We start from the raw sequence: 15,674 nt of genomic DNA, 5'->3' as shown, positions 1-15,674 counted from the left end.
GTGAAAACAAGGAAGAAATTCGATAGATTTTAAAACTTTAGTACACAAAAGGAAAGAATGCGACTCAAGCTGGTAAAACAAAGTGATGTTTATGGACGTGATACAATATTAGTACGTGTGGCACAAAGTTGGTTCAAGCGTTTTGAAAGGTGGTCGATCAAAACGGCACATACTCGATTTAATAAACTTCATTTAAAATATGGAAAATGCTTGATCCATTTCTGCATTAAAATATGAAGAAACTTTTTACCGATAATTCAAAAGTGCCAATAACTACTGCAGTGCCAGCAATACAGGGTGACAAGAAATAACGGAGTTAATCATTTCTTATTATAATTCTGTCAAATTGACGAATTTTGAAAAACCAAATAATAACAACCATAACATGTGGACCTTTAGTATTCATATATTTAAGAAGTTTCGAAATAGCCACCCTTTGCGCCGATACAGAGGCTCAAACGTGTCTTGAAATATTCGGCAATGGGCCGCAGCTCTTCTGGCGTCATCCGGTCCACCTCCTGGTACAGAGATTTTTTCAATGACTCCAAATTTTTATGGGGCCGAGCACAGCCCTGGCTTCCAAAATCGACCACACGCTGTAGTCCATCGGGTTGAGATTCGGTGAGTACGGCAGCCATTCCACAGATGTGATGAAACCTGGAAAAGGGGCTATGCACCACTCCTGAGTCGTTTTCGCCCTGTGGGCCGGCGCGGAATCCTGCAGTAACGTCCATTCCGGATCGCCGAGGTGCTGTTGGGCCCACAGAAGTACGACGGCTTCGAGAATGTCCCGTCGATACACTTCTTGGTTGATTTTGACCCCTTGATCCACGAAAACCGTAGCAAATCCCATTTTCCAGGTTTCATCACATCTGCGGAATGGCCGGCGTACTCACCTGATCTCAACTCTATGAACTCCAGCGTTTGGTCGATTTTGGAGGCCAGGGCCTGTGCTCAACCCCATAAAAGTTTCGAGTCGCTGAAAAAATCTCTGCGCCGGGTGTGGGACCGAATGACGCCAGAAGAGCTGCGGCCGATAGCCGAAAATTTCAAAACACGTTTGAGCCTCGGCTCAAAGGGTGGCCACTTCGAAACTTCTTAAATATATGAATACTAAAGGTCTATATGTTATGGTTGTTATCATTTGGTTTTTAAAAATTCGTCGATTTGACAGAATTATAATAAGAAATGTTTAACTCCGTTATTTCTTGTCACCCTGTAGTACAGTTTACCCTACATAGAGTGGTGGCTCGGTAAGGTAGAAGCTTGGGTCCTTCGAAAGCTTCACTTTTACCGAACAGCCAAGCATACACCGTTCGTTCGTGTATGTGACGCTGGGCCGTACACAACACCGCGTAGTATACGATGTATACATTTTTCCTAGACGACAGAGTAGGGACGTGTGCGGCTGAGTAATGCTTGCGAACTCGTGGCGTTCCAGGTCCCAGGCTCTCGCCTAAAGAGCTCCTACTTACTGAACGGCTACTTACTGTAGTGTGGCAATATGAATGACGTCAGCAGGAGTATTCAACACTGGCGACGTAGTCTATTCTGGACATTCGTACCGTTCAATGCAACAGAACCGCCAAATGCCAAATCGAGCTGTACGGGTACGTAGATATATGTACATACCTACATGCGTACGCATGTGCGTGAGCTCAAAACTCTGGTGCACGTAACAGCTTTCATATTTGGAAGAGTTGAGTGTGAAATTCATCGAAGTGTGGAACTTTACTGTAGATTCATCTATTTTCAAAAGTTGCACTACTACTTAGAAAACATCACGCACATTTCGAAACTCTAATAACTATAAAATATTCTTGAAATTAATGCTTATTGCTTTTATGTTTTTACGTCCTACACAGCATTTAGTAGTTTTCTCGCGAGTCCAACGAATTGCAATTTTTTAAAATGTGTTTAGCACATTATCTAGTAAATTAATCTTTTTAACTTTTCAAAGAAGTGAAATTTTAAAATTAACAAAATCGAAATTTTCTAAATTATTTCTCAGAAACAAAAAAGTTAAAAAAATATATCATAATATATACTATATAATAATAATATTATATGCATAAGTCGAAAATAATGCAATAATTCTTTCAAATTCTTCTGATGTCTTTACAGTTTGTATATCACCTATTCATTTTCACCATAAATGCATAAAATCTGTAGTCCAATGACTGTCACAGTATATTTCACTTATGCTTCTAAAAAACTAAAAGATTAATTCTGTTTTAGAATAATTTACAGATTATTATTTATTACACTTACTATCTACATCTGTAAATGATAAAATAAAAAAGATATTCCAAATTACTGATACTGTATTCGTTGATTCATTTCATTTTCGTACGATTATCCTGAAAAATTTTGTCGGAAAGTTTCGACTTCACGTAAGATTCCTTTGCGATGGTAATTGAGGCGAATAATTATGAGCAAGCAATTTCGAAGCGAAATGAAAGTTTTGCTGTTTAACTTGTTAATCGTATTTTAATTTTTCCGGTCTTTTACAAGTAAAAACAGTTGCGTAATGAGGTTCGTTGAAAGAAACACCTTTTCCTGCCAAGTATACATATACGTTATACGTATAATCAATCATTACAATCTGTGAAATAATGAAATATATTGCTTAAAATTAGTATGGCTGGTCGTAGTATTAACTCCTTGCCGTATTTTAACGAGTCAGACTCGTCATGAAGATTTTAATAAAGTTTACTTTAATAAAGATTCGTTTTTAATTAATATCGAAGTATTCAAATAAATGTAGCCATACAAAAAATATAAATTTTCTTTTCCCATCTATGACATTTGTGGGGATAAAGACGTTTTAATCACTGTAGCTCTAAAGAAAATGGTACAACAAGGGGATACTTGTATTAGTGTTTGTAAGTATGAACGTTAAAAGAGAGGTCGAAATAAATATGATAACCAGACTGCGGATATTTATGCAATTTTTAACTTTTATAATTAATCTTTAAGAAAATGGAATCAAATAGAATATTACTGTCAGTGTCAATGGCTTTTGTAGATACGAAATTAATAAAAATCGTACCAAATTCGATTGAATCTTGCGTTCTAATATTTTTTGAACATTTTGTACGCCATAAATGCGTAAAGATCCGCAGTCTGATGATAACATATAATAGCCATGTATGCGTATTACATATATGTATGTACTTGCATAATTTGAGACCGAAAGTAAAATTCTCTCGTGTAACAAGATAATGTTTTCCATTCATTGACAAAGGGATGTAGTTGTCAGAGCCAATGTCGTCCGACCAGAAAAAATGAAGTGTGTGAATACAGTTACCCTCTCTCTCTCTCTCTCTCTCTCTCTGTCACTGCGGCATTAGTCACGTGACATTGCGACACATGTAGATACGAGAGAGACGAAACGCGTCACGTGACCGGGTAGTGGCGGAAGCTCGTCGCTGGAAAATGGGGGAATAGGAATCGTAGAAGGGGAAGGGTAGAGTGGGAGACAACTCTTTATCAGACGACACTATGGCGAGGATCAGTGGTCAAGACAAAATGTATGGTGGAAGAAGACTGGGGCTGAATCGTATTTTAACCGTACCAATTTTAGGACAATTTAAGCGGGCACTACTTATACAGGATATCCCATTTTATATTACCAGGGAAAATATCTCGAAAATAAGTGATATGCAAAAATGCTTTAGATAAAAGTTGTATGGTTTCGCGAGAGTGACTTTAAGCTGTTATTTATTCAACCTCGAGATCAGCTTAAAATGGCCTACAAAGATCAACTTTGAAGTTTTAAATTGGAATTCATACTCTCTCTCTCTTTATTGTATACATATATTGCAGGTAGATATGTGTTTATCTGTTATAATATACAGGGTGAGTCACTTAAGACTTTCACCTAAAATATGAAATATAGTTATTAGTAATCCCAGAAAATGTTTCAGGAAGAAAATGTTCGATACCGAATGGTGATTACTGTGATAGGAAAGTTTTGTTTCTCATGGTTATGTTTAGACTGCGGATCTTTATGCAAAATAAAAAATGTTTGCATTGATTGCAAGACACAGAAGCCAAATAGAAATTCATTTCTTCTTTTAATTGTCTTAGTTAGCTCAAATTAAAACACTAATGTCTTCAAATCTTCTTAATTCGTCCGCTGCTTTAAATTGTACGTGTCCATTTTCGTCATAAATGCATAAAATCCGCAGTCTAGTTATGTTTTTCGAAGTTTCGAGGTCACCGTCGATTCTTAAAAGGGACTATCAAAAGTCGAAGGACTTTTAGAGGAGTTAACTTCAAAATGCACAACTTAAAATATAAATGAGATGCAGAGCTGGGTAAAATAGTATTTTAGATATTAAAGAGTAAATAATCCTATTTATTTTAAAGTGTTTGCGTGCGCGCGCGTGCGTACAACTTTAAAAATAAAATATTTTATTTGATTACAAATCTCATAGATTTGCCAATAGTGAAAGTCACGAGAAAAGGGAAAAAAACGGTATTGAAGCTGCAGTGTTTTTAGTTGAAACTGTTTATTTAATTAGAAAAGAGTAAACACTAAACTGATATATAACATTCGAGTGAGCTTTCACGTACACCTTCTTCCCAGAAACATTTTTATCGATGATTGTACGGGCATTATCCAGAATTAAATACAAGAAAATCTCTTTCATTTGTTCCACCATTGCCTGGTTTGTAACTCCTACTTCTTCCAGAGCAGCTGTTAGGAACAGGTATCCGGCGCAGTCATACAAACACTTATCTATCCAATCATCGCTGACATCCACGTGGAACTTCTAGGGGATCGAATCCTCAAAGGAAATTCACTAAAAGTATCTAATTGTGAATGGTGTAGATATGTAGGTATACCTACATATGTGATATGATCATGTGAACCTTACCTTTGAAGATCACTATTTCTTTCTATGTTGCCATATAACATACCATGAATATGGCAACGTATAATATCTCCTTCTTTGTATAATATCTCGTTCTTCGAAGTAGTTTCCCCATAGTTTCCCGAACTAGTAAGTATACTAAAGTGGTACTCGCTAACAGCACTTTCATGTGAGATACAGTCAAGTCGGAAAATAAGGTAACGCAGTTAGGTCATGTACATACATATATGAAAACGATTTATTAAGCTTGAAGCCAGATCAATGAAACTACTGTTAGTTTATCGAATGAAGACGATGAAGAAAGGAGTTGAGATAAATAATTTAAGATGGCGAGAAGTATTTGCTAGACAGCATAAACTCCCGAGCACACCCATATCTTCTAGGTCGTTAATATTTCATTAGGGAAACTCGCTTTTTCCAGGCGACATCGTTAGAAGTTAATACGAAGACAGATTCAAGAGTAGGTGGTGTATCCATATATTTGCGTAGATGATCTCTCGTGCCAGCGACCTACCATTAAAACGTTATATATTTCGATTAATCTGTCTGTATACCCCATACTTCTAAAACTCATGTTCGACCGAAAATTTACCTCTCACATAATACAGTAAATAATGTTCCAATGATCGCGGTTCATTTAATGTTACGTGTAGATTGCAGATCTTTATGCATTTATCAAGAAATTGGTTGGGTGAAATATAAAACGGTAAAAGATTTTTAAAATTGGGGAATATTGTAATGTTGTTTTTAATGTAACAAAGTCGATAATGGATGAAATCAATTTTTATGCTATTCCTGCTTCCCACAAGCAATGCAAAAAATTTTTATGAACAGAATGGAGTCCATCCGACGTTTCTTCAGAGATCTGTCAAGATATGGCAAAAAAACGCTCTCGATAACCGTTTGGGTCTTATGGAAATCATCGACAGGTTTCATCGACGCAGTTTTCACCGACTCTAGATCAGAGTTGGGCATTAATCGATTAAAATTTTAATCAAGATTGATTGATTAATGTGTACGATTAAAAAAGGTATTCATTGAAATCGTCAAAAGTTGATTAAAAAAAGAAATCATCGAAAAATCGGAGACTGATTCAATCGATTGATGCAGTTAATCGTCAATCGATGATTAAAAAAAGAAATCATCAAAGAATCGGAGACCGATTCAATCGATTGATGAAGTTAATCATTAATCAATTTAGTATCAAATTCCACAGAATCATACATCTTTCGATGCGTGTCGTTTTTTCCTGTGTAAACCGATTTCGATGAAATTTTCAGCGCGTGTATAACTAACATAGATCTACAAAACATATATTTTAAATTTTCATTCGGGACCCAAATAAAAAAGTTTTAAAGCATGCTTTCTTTATTTTTGCATGTAACCTGATCAATTGTAATTTTTGGAAAATCTTTTTTGCACGTCATCTAGTAAACCAATGCTTCTAATTGCTTACAAACAATCAGATCGTTTGGTACAATTATAAAAAAGTTATTCTGTTTTAGAGGATGTACGGAGACTTATTTCACTGAGTGTATGCAGGAAGTAGAATTGGTTGATCATGGTCAGACGCGTCAGATGATTCCTATGGAATAGCACGTGTTATACATATTCGCTGCATATAATATAAATGTTTGTAGAGTTGGGACTGGGTAACGGTCTAACTCACAGCTTTTTAATCGTATGAAATAAATTTAATAAGTACTAAAATGAGAGGTTGAATGCGCGTACAATGGATTCGAACCACACAGTTCGATCATCAATGAAAGACTGTCGTCTCGTTCGTTCTTTCGAACGTTGCTCTGGCGTTGCGTTTTGCATTTGTTTCGTCTCGTGTTTGTTCTCTACGTTCGCTTGTCGCGTATGGCGTTTGTTCGCGTGTTGCCATGAGCTGCTTCGATTCCTACATGTATAATATAAATGTTATACCGAATTTTTTTCTTACTCTTTCATGCAGAATCACCCCCTGCCCGACTGTAGTACGATTTCCAGCCCACCCTGTATATCAATTGTTCTTCGGCTCCGCATTGCCAATGCGTCAAAACCGATTATGTAATACACATTTTTCTTATGCAAATTAGTCGCGACAACAACATCTGTATCACAACATAGCATGAGAAATTAAAGACAGCACGCTTATATTAGGTCGGAAAGAAAGTTCTTACGGTTTTTGTTATTTTGATTTTATAATAGAAACCGCAAGAACTATCTTTCCAACCTAATACTATATTGACAGAGTTGATTATGTTTAATCCTGTTAACCCTGTTTAATCGTTAAACAGATATACAGCACTCGAACAATTCCTAAATAAATTCGAAAAAGTAATCTTAGTAGTGGGATCAAATGAAAACACAATTTTTGCATGTAGCTTGTGCTGTTCGTTAATCCTTCCAATCACACGAGATGCAAAATCTGGCACTGTCTTTGCGATCGATGCACGACAAAATGGACTTGGCAACGTTCACAGCTATTTCCTACATTCGCTTTCCTCAATGAATCGAAACATCATACCCGAAGTGCGTTTCGACATGTGTTACTTAATTGTTAAGCCCCTTGCACTCTTCATGGGAGCATGGGTGATACAGCAACTGCTTTATTTTTCCTCGGGTCTCGATTATATCCATCGGGCCTTAATTTATCCGGGCTGTTTATCTCCCGATCAAGCCGGTTAATCGAGGTCCTACTGTATCAGGTAACCCACCACACACAGTCGCTCACAGTAATATTCTAAATTGCACAGACGAACGTATAGAATTTTTGAAATGTTAAAAATGTTGCAAATAAAAATTGAATCGTTTTAAAGGAGCGTTCAACGAATTTACTTGTTGTGTTTTGACGTGTAAACGAAATAAATAGGTCGACTTTGCTTTTATAAATATGAATATACATGTACAGTCGGTGTACAAAGTATTCGTACACATTAAAAAATCGAATTACTTTTTCAAAATTGGGCCCAACAGCTTGAGTTTCTTTTCAGACGTTAGAAGGATTAATTTACTAGCTAATGTGTAAATAATTTTTTTTTAAATTGTTATTGGTCGCAATTGCGAAGAAAATAGTAAATGTCACGATTTTTAAATTGTTTATCTGTACCTGTAATAAAAATTTAGAAGGAGCCTTTGGTAGGTCTAAGTAAGTTATATACTTGTACAAAGTTTCATCGAAATCGATCAAGGATGTTACGAAATCTAATTGATTGAAAATGGCAAAAATCGTAAGAATCTGCGATTTAAATGAATCGCAAACCGTAAATTCAAAGATTTTTACATCTTACAATGCCCATAGCTTCTTTATCCGTCAACCAATTTCAATGAAACTTTGTACATATATACTATAACTTACTTAGATTTACAAAATACATGTTTTAAATTTTCATTACGGGCACAGATAAAAAATTTAAAAATCGTGGTCTTTACTGTTCCCTTCGTCATTGCGACCAATAACAATTACAAAAAAAATTATTTACACATTAGCTAGTAAACTAACCCATCTAACGTCTCAGAAAAACTCAAGCTGCCGAGTCCAATTTTAAAAAGTTTATTGGTTTTTAAAAGGTGTACGAATACTTTGTACACCGACTGTAAATAACTACGCTAATGAATATGACTCTATATTCCGTGTAAGAAAATACTAACATATTTTGTAACCCGCCATTCATTAAAAATCGCCACAAAACTTTTTGCTTACGCAGCATCGGTTGCCGCGGACTGATATACAAACAATGCATATGTACAAACATGTACAATATTCCATTACGTATTTTGTTAACAATATCAGGGATATGTGGCGCACAGACTGTGTGAATAAATAAAAGAATATGCGGTAGAGTATTAATACCTACATTCATATAATGGATTGCGGTAGAATTTCTGAAGAGATGGTAAACAACACGAATAAATAGTTGTTATCGGAACCTCGACAAAATGAAATCAATTTTTTTATGAGCATTTTTTTGAAATCATGGCTAATTCTTTTCATATTTACTTTTTACGTTCTTTACACTTGTGTCTTATTTGCGTTGAAATTCTGTTCTCATTTTTCATTAATTCATGGTAAAATCTATACGTAATAAAACAGGGTTGTCGCAGCGACCGAATATCCAGTCAATTCTTCTCGAAATTACGAAATTGATAAACGATTTATACATGCGTGTGTTACAAAACGTGCGTTTACGTCGCATTGGATGCGAATGGATGACAGTAAAATGAAAACGATACATATCACGTTTTGTGGAGTATAACAAGATAAAATCAATTATACATTCCATCGTTCCGTTTAATACAAAATAATAGGATCGTATTAAATCTATACAGGAAAGCCATTAGTGCAGAAAATGTTTTAATTTTAATGTAGAGTAAACTTGTGTAAATGCGAGCCGAACGGCGTACCTTTAGAAATTTATTTTAAAATGGTTGAAATTACACTACCGTTATAATTTTACGATATTGGCATATCCGAAGATGAACTTTCGTTATTTAAGCGAAAAGTCAGAGATAGCGAGGAAAATCGGAGAACTCCAATTATACATATGAACGATTAAGTTTTGCATATGAACTTTTGCCCTCCAATGCTTCGAGTAAACGAGAGTCTACGTGAAGCCTCTGTGAAGATTTTAGATAAGAGTTAAACGGATATGTAAAATATTGCTTTTTAAACACTACTGGATATTTTGTTCAAATAAGAGAAAATGTAGGGGGAGTTCCCCTAGGGCTGGACGGTTTTTCTTAAATAAATTAGAAAAAGCAATGTTTTATTCTTTGTATTCTACATTATTTACAAGTTAACAATATTAGAAATCCAATTAAGGGGACAAAATAATGAACATTATAATAATTAGACTGCGGATTTTTATGCAAAATAAAAATGGTCTGCATCGATTGCAAGAAATAGTAACTAAATTGAATATTATTTCTTCCCTTAACGATTTGAATAGAGAGGAGAAATTATATATTGACATCTTCAATTTTAGAAATTTTTCAACAATTTTGAATTTCATATCCTTAATTTTGCTATAAATGTGTAAAGATCCGCAGTGTAATAATAATAGAGAGATCATTAAGTACCGAACACAGTAAAACTTACTAACTTAACTCGGTACAGGTTCAGTATAATTTACAGTGATCACGAATAGATCTCCGTTGCTTTCCAAGCATACTACGCAGAGAGTTTCCTGTTGTAGGTTTATCTCTCTTGGTTTCAACTTATTAATCTTAATTTGTAAGCTATTATTCATGTGTTTAGATGCACCTTTTTCCAGTGAAACCAAAATAATAAACAATAATAGAAATAGGAAAACACATTGAGATTTGTACTGTCTGACGATAGAGGAAACCTTTCTGTCCGGAACCAGGGGACAGTGAACGCATTAACCAACCATTTTTTTTTTAGAGAAAACTAGTACCCTGTATACACAAAACACAAAGGTAATTTAAAAACTAATTTAAAAAATTGACGCGTCTTTTGGCCAAGAAAATGGATAACTATAATGCGTTATAAACCGTCATTTGAGGAAATCAAATAAGCAATTATTTATGTATATTGGTCGATTTAAAGAAACTATGTATTTGGTAACAAATTGATTTTAGGAAGTAGAAAGTCAAATGAATCTTAAATATACAAGATACAATTATTTGCAATCCATTGTAGTATTATCGACAGAAATAAATCAGTGCTTAGTAATTTCATTTTAAAAATCAATCCATTCCTAAAATGAAGATTTCTGCACTAAATCGATAATGAAGCATATTCGGACTGAATATGAAATATGGTTAGACTCCATTCTAACAATGGAACCATTTCGTAAAACTAATTTCACAATTATTTATGTATATTGGTCGTTTCAAAGAAACTATTTATGTAGAAACAAATTGATTTTAGGAAGTAGAAAATCAAATGAATCTTAAATATACAAGATACAATTGTTTGCAATCCATTGTAGTATTCCTGCACTAAATTGACGATGAAGCATATTCGGACTGAATATGAAACATGGTTAGACTCCATTCTAACAACATTCTAACATTTCTCTCATAGAACTAATTTCACTAGGCTGTTCTAGCTGTTCCACTAACTATACATTCCTATCTATCGGTTATGATGGATAATGAAGCCGTTCGAGATGGCTCGAAGTTATGATTGGCTCGAAAAGCCCGAGCCTCTTTCGAGCCGGTTCGAATTTAATTGGTCCGAGTAAGACTCGAACTAACTATGCCTTTCCCGCAGTCATCGGGTCAACAAGGGACTAATCATATCGGTATGCCATTTTGGTATAGTTTTCACTTATACAGTGACCCTTGAAAGTATTTGAACGTCCTTTAAATCGAAATCACCTTTTTAAACTTGGACCAAACAAGTTGGGTTTTTTGAGCAATTAAGAGCATTGATTTACTAAATGATGTGCAAAACAGATTTCGAAGTAATTGCAATTGGTAGAGATTTTTATTAGGGGCTCCAATCAAATAGTTTCAAAAAGTGCCTTCTTTATTTTTCCATGTCAACTATTTTATTTGAGTCCGTAATGAAAATTTAAAATATGTGCTTTGTTGATCCATATAAGTTATACACATGCTGAAAACTTCACGTACTAATTGAGGCGTGTATACCGCGGTATAATTAAAATAAACACACGCACACATATTTAATTACTGGACAGCGGATTTTATGCATTTATACCAAAAATGAGTAGATGTAATTTGGAAAAGTAAAAACATTAGAAGAATTTTAAAATACTGTTATATTATTTTCCACCCATTATATACATTAAAAAGGAAAATAAGTTTTTATTTCACTCTCGTCTGTTGCAATTCAGGTAGAACATTTTTCAATAATATTATCGTTATTCGTAAAGTATGCATGAAAGATATTTACTTCCAGATTAGAAATACTATACAAATACAATATTTCTATATCACAATATACATACATACATCACATTCTGACTATGGCTACACGACAGCAAGATCTAATAAACATTCTATGGAAAACTGAAGTCGATGAGCCGAATTGTCCAGATAAAAATTCAGCGAATAACTTGTAAATAACCTTTGCCTGATGGAAAATTACTTTTTCACTGTTGCTCTTGTTACATAGCGTGTCAGCCGCATAGACACGACCCAATAAACTGTTTATTCTTCATTCGTAGTTATTCCATTGCATTTTTGCATACCACGTTGTCAAAGCTTTTGCTCATTAAGGCACCTGCAGCGCGAAATCTCTCTAAACACAGAGAGTGGTCGTGTTGTGTTTGTCACTCGCTCCGCTGACAAGATGCGAGAGAAGTAGCTGTTAAATCCTCCCAGCTTTCTACCCTCTTTTTATGCAGTTAAAGAGATTTCATCCAAGGTAGACTTTGTACACGAGTCAACGTATGTTGAACTGCATAGTGTATGCCACATGGTCGTCAACTTTTTCAAACATTCAATCATTGAATTCGTACGTATTACTGCGGTCAAAAAAGAGCCATGCTGTAATTACTGCGTACCCATTAACGCGGATTAGAATTCGAAATATACGAGCGTACAGAAGCAAACTACGTATCTAGGCATACAGCAACAAATCACTTTTCTATTTATTACATTTTATTAATTGAAGGGGTGTATGGATAAAGGTGTCAAGTTCGTTTTCTGTAAAAGAGTTTTTAACAAAATATGTTGTCCTTTTTCGATGAACAAAGATAATTATTATATTTTTTTGGATTCGAGATTAACCATAACAATATATATGTAATTGATTTGTGTTATTATCTTCATTCATAAAAGAAGGACAACATACCTCGCTAAAAACCTTTTTACAGAAAACAAACAATTTGTTACTTGACACCCTTATCCATCCACCCCTTCAATTGTAACACGGTAGTATAATATCACATAAATAACAAAATACATTCTTCTAATAAATATTTGAGTAATATTTATCATCTGTAGTTTAAAGCTGCTTTAAATTAAGAACATTGTGTGATGTTTGTCACTTGTTCCACTGACAAGACGCGAGAGAAGTAGCTGTTAGATCCGTCCATCCTTCTATCCTCTTTTTATGAAGTTAGAAAGATTTCATCCAAGGTAGACTTTGTACACGAAAATTTGTGATTGTGAATTTTTAATAGCTACGAAAATAGTTGTAAGATTTAAAACGAGAAACGTGGGGCGCAAGATAATAGTAAGGAGTGTAGAGAGTAGCTGCCGTTGAGAAAAATCGCACACAGCAGTTCGTATCATTTGAAGTGCAATAAAATTGTTAGTGACATGTATTATGTATGGCATGCGTCCCACGTTTTTCGTTTAAAACCTTACAAGTATTTTCATAGCTATTAAAAATTCACAATCACAAATTTTCAGGACTATCTGTATGGGGGTAGGAATCTGTACGGGGCGAGGAATAATTGTTTTATACTATTTAGTCCGTTTTAAGAACGTGGTATATTAAAAATTCTTTTTATTTAAATAATTTAATTGAATTAGTTATAGTGTAAAATAAAACTTTCATTATCTGTCATTATGCGTAAAACACATAAATATATTAACGCAATGTATTTTTAAACTAAAACAACACATGTTACACACCATTTCAAAATTATGAATTCGATAAGCGTATTGTAAGTACGCAGTGTATGAAACAACAATAATCCAGTGCGACAGCGTCCAAACATTAATACGAATAACGTCGGTAATGTTTGCGATTTCATATCGTATGCGTTCCCATTATTGGCCACAATCTCTTCGATGCACAAACATTTATGCGATAAGTACTAAGTTTGTAAATTTGATCAGTGGAAAGTAAATTGCTTGAAGTTTGAAGGCACGAAGGTTCTTGTTGTAACTTATAGATTGGAGATTCCATACATCTTTCGTTGAAAGCAGCCATCTGCTAGTCATGCGATTATTTTTCCGAGTGCTTACATATAGGTCGCGTCATTTCCATTAATTCGGATCGTTTAGAGTGGAATGGAACGTTCGATCGATTGCACCGGAGAGCAGAGAGAAACGGGCGCGAATGTAATTGTAAAACGTGCTCTCGTTTTCGCATCTCCACAACGACCAGTGCGTGAATTACGACTCGACCGTGATTTCGTCGCTCTCCCAATTTCGAATGCGGCGTCAATTTATTATACGCTCGGCAAAATAGAACGTATCGAGGAAAAATTTTCCGTTGAATGGATTCGTCGTGCATTCAAACTGCCGTATTTCGTGTCTTTCTTTTAAATTGCATCACAGCTTAAAACATATACATCGAAACAACATTTGTAAACGGGAATATACAAAAACTCGAAACTCACTGAAGTCAATTCGCTGAGCCATTGAATATAAGACATAAAGACAGCAATAGGGTTTATACAAAAACCGACTTTTCAGAAAACCGGTTTTCGAATTTTAACTTCTCCATGAAACCGGTTTAAACCGATTTCGAATTTTTACAGATAAAAACAAAACATGTTTTCAATTTAAAATAGAAGTTTCTAATTTTTTAATTTGTAATAATTCAAAAATAGTTTCGTCCTGATTGGTCCATCCATCTAGTGTATCGGTGTATGGAATAATAAAAAAAAACGAAAAAAAAGCACATACAGATCGAATTGAGTAACCTCCTCCTTTTTCGAAGACGGTTAAAAATGGGAAAAGATGTTAAAAATTCAAGAATGCTGTAATGTTGTTTTTAATGTAACAAAGTCGTTAAGGGATTAAATCAATTTTTATATTATTTCTGCTTTCCACAATCAATACGAAACATTTTTATTTCGCATAAAGATCCGCAGTCAATAAGTATCTTGTAAATAGTCAAAGCATAAGTCAGTATCTATGTATATATATTTAAAGGTATTAATACTTTTTCATTTTAATACAACTTCCTAATGCACCTTCTATTTATACATATATATTTTATCATACATTTATATTCTTGGATCTAAGGAATACTTTTTTAGAAAGAGTCAGGATTTTCTTTAGATTTTTTCGAAGCCTAGGATAGCTGAAAAATTAGGTGGAAAATACATGCTTGTATTTAACTCGAACTTTACTATTTTAATTCGAAAATTAAACGTTTCTTCCGACCTAGAATAATTCCATTCTGTATCATTTCTTTTTCATTTTATGGATGCAAAATTGAGATAGAGTACCTCGTACAACACCTAAATGTTTAGTAATTGATTAAATAAATATTTAACAATATTATTAAACAATAATATTATTATATTAAACAATATTTTGAATGCAGCAATTTTTAGTGTAGCCTCAGGGTTACTATTCGAGTGCTAAGGGTTCAATTTAAAGTAGCAGTGCAGTAGTGCCCGGTTGAATTGTCCTCCAATTTGTACGATTAAATTTGCACGACCCAGCCCTATTTTCTCCCACCCCTTATTTTACTTTCCCTCGCTATATCTATTCTCGTAATTTATACAGCTCGAGCCAATTCCTGAAAGAAAAACGCTACTCTGTTACGCGGAAAATTTTTAATTCCGGGTTCCAAACTGTGCAAATTAAAGTGAGCACTGCTGTAATACATTTTCCTCCCACGCCTACGTTTCGAGCGAATGGCCTGTCGCGGTCGGAACAGTAACGGGGATAGGGTAACTACATATACCGCTAACTGCGGTACAATACTTCAATCGTAGTTTATTTTAACATTATTCCTAAATTCATCAGGAAATAATAATATGTGTAAACATTTTATGGAAGAATGATGTGTGTTCTGAAGACAAAGAAAAATTGGTGCCCCTCACAACCTAATCCAACGTAAGAAAATATTAAAACATAAAATCGATAACATCTTGTACAATTTAATTATGTCCCTACGGGTCT

At 34.5% G+C, this 15,674-nt stretch overlaps 1 protein-coding gene across 12 annotated transcripts in view; it reads left to right on the top strand.

Moving 5' to 3' along the window:
• The window catches only part of LOC143215469 (lachesin), a 653,313-nt gene that overhangs the window by 50,881 nt on the left and 586,758 nt on the right, over positions 1 to 15,674 (top strand). For 7 of the 12 annotated variants that reach the window (XM_076437607.1, XM_076437609.1, XM_076437606.1 and 4 more), the window contains exon 2: positions 1,442 to 1,610. The exons of the other annotated variants lie outside the window; for them this stretch is intronic. The gene's annotated coding sequence lies outside the window, so the exon portion shown is untranslated. The remainder of the gene's footprint in view (positions 1 to 1,441; positions 1,611 to 15,674) is intronic. 12 annotated transcript variants of the gene reach the window in all.

The sequence above is a fragment of the Lasioglossum baleicum genome, chromosome 13 (assembly GCF_051020765.1).
Source record: "Lasioglossum baleicum chromosome 13, iyLasBale1, whole genome shotgun sequence".
Lineage (NCBI taxonomy): Eukaryota > Metazoa > Arthropoda > Insecta > Hymenoptera > Halictidae > Lasioglossum > Lasioglossum baleicum.
This window is presented reverse-complemented; position numbering and strand designations above follow the sequence as displayed.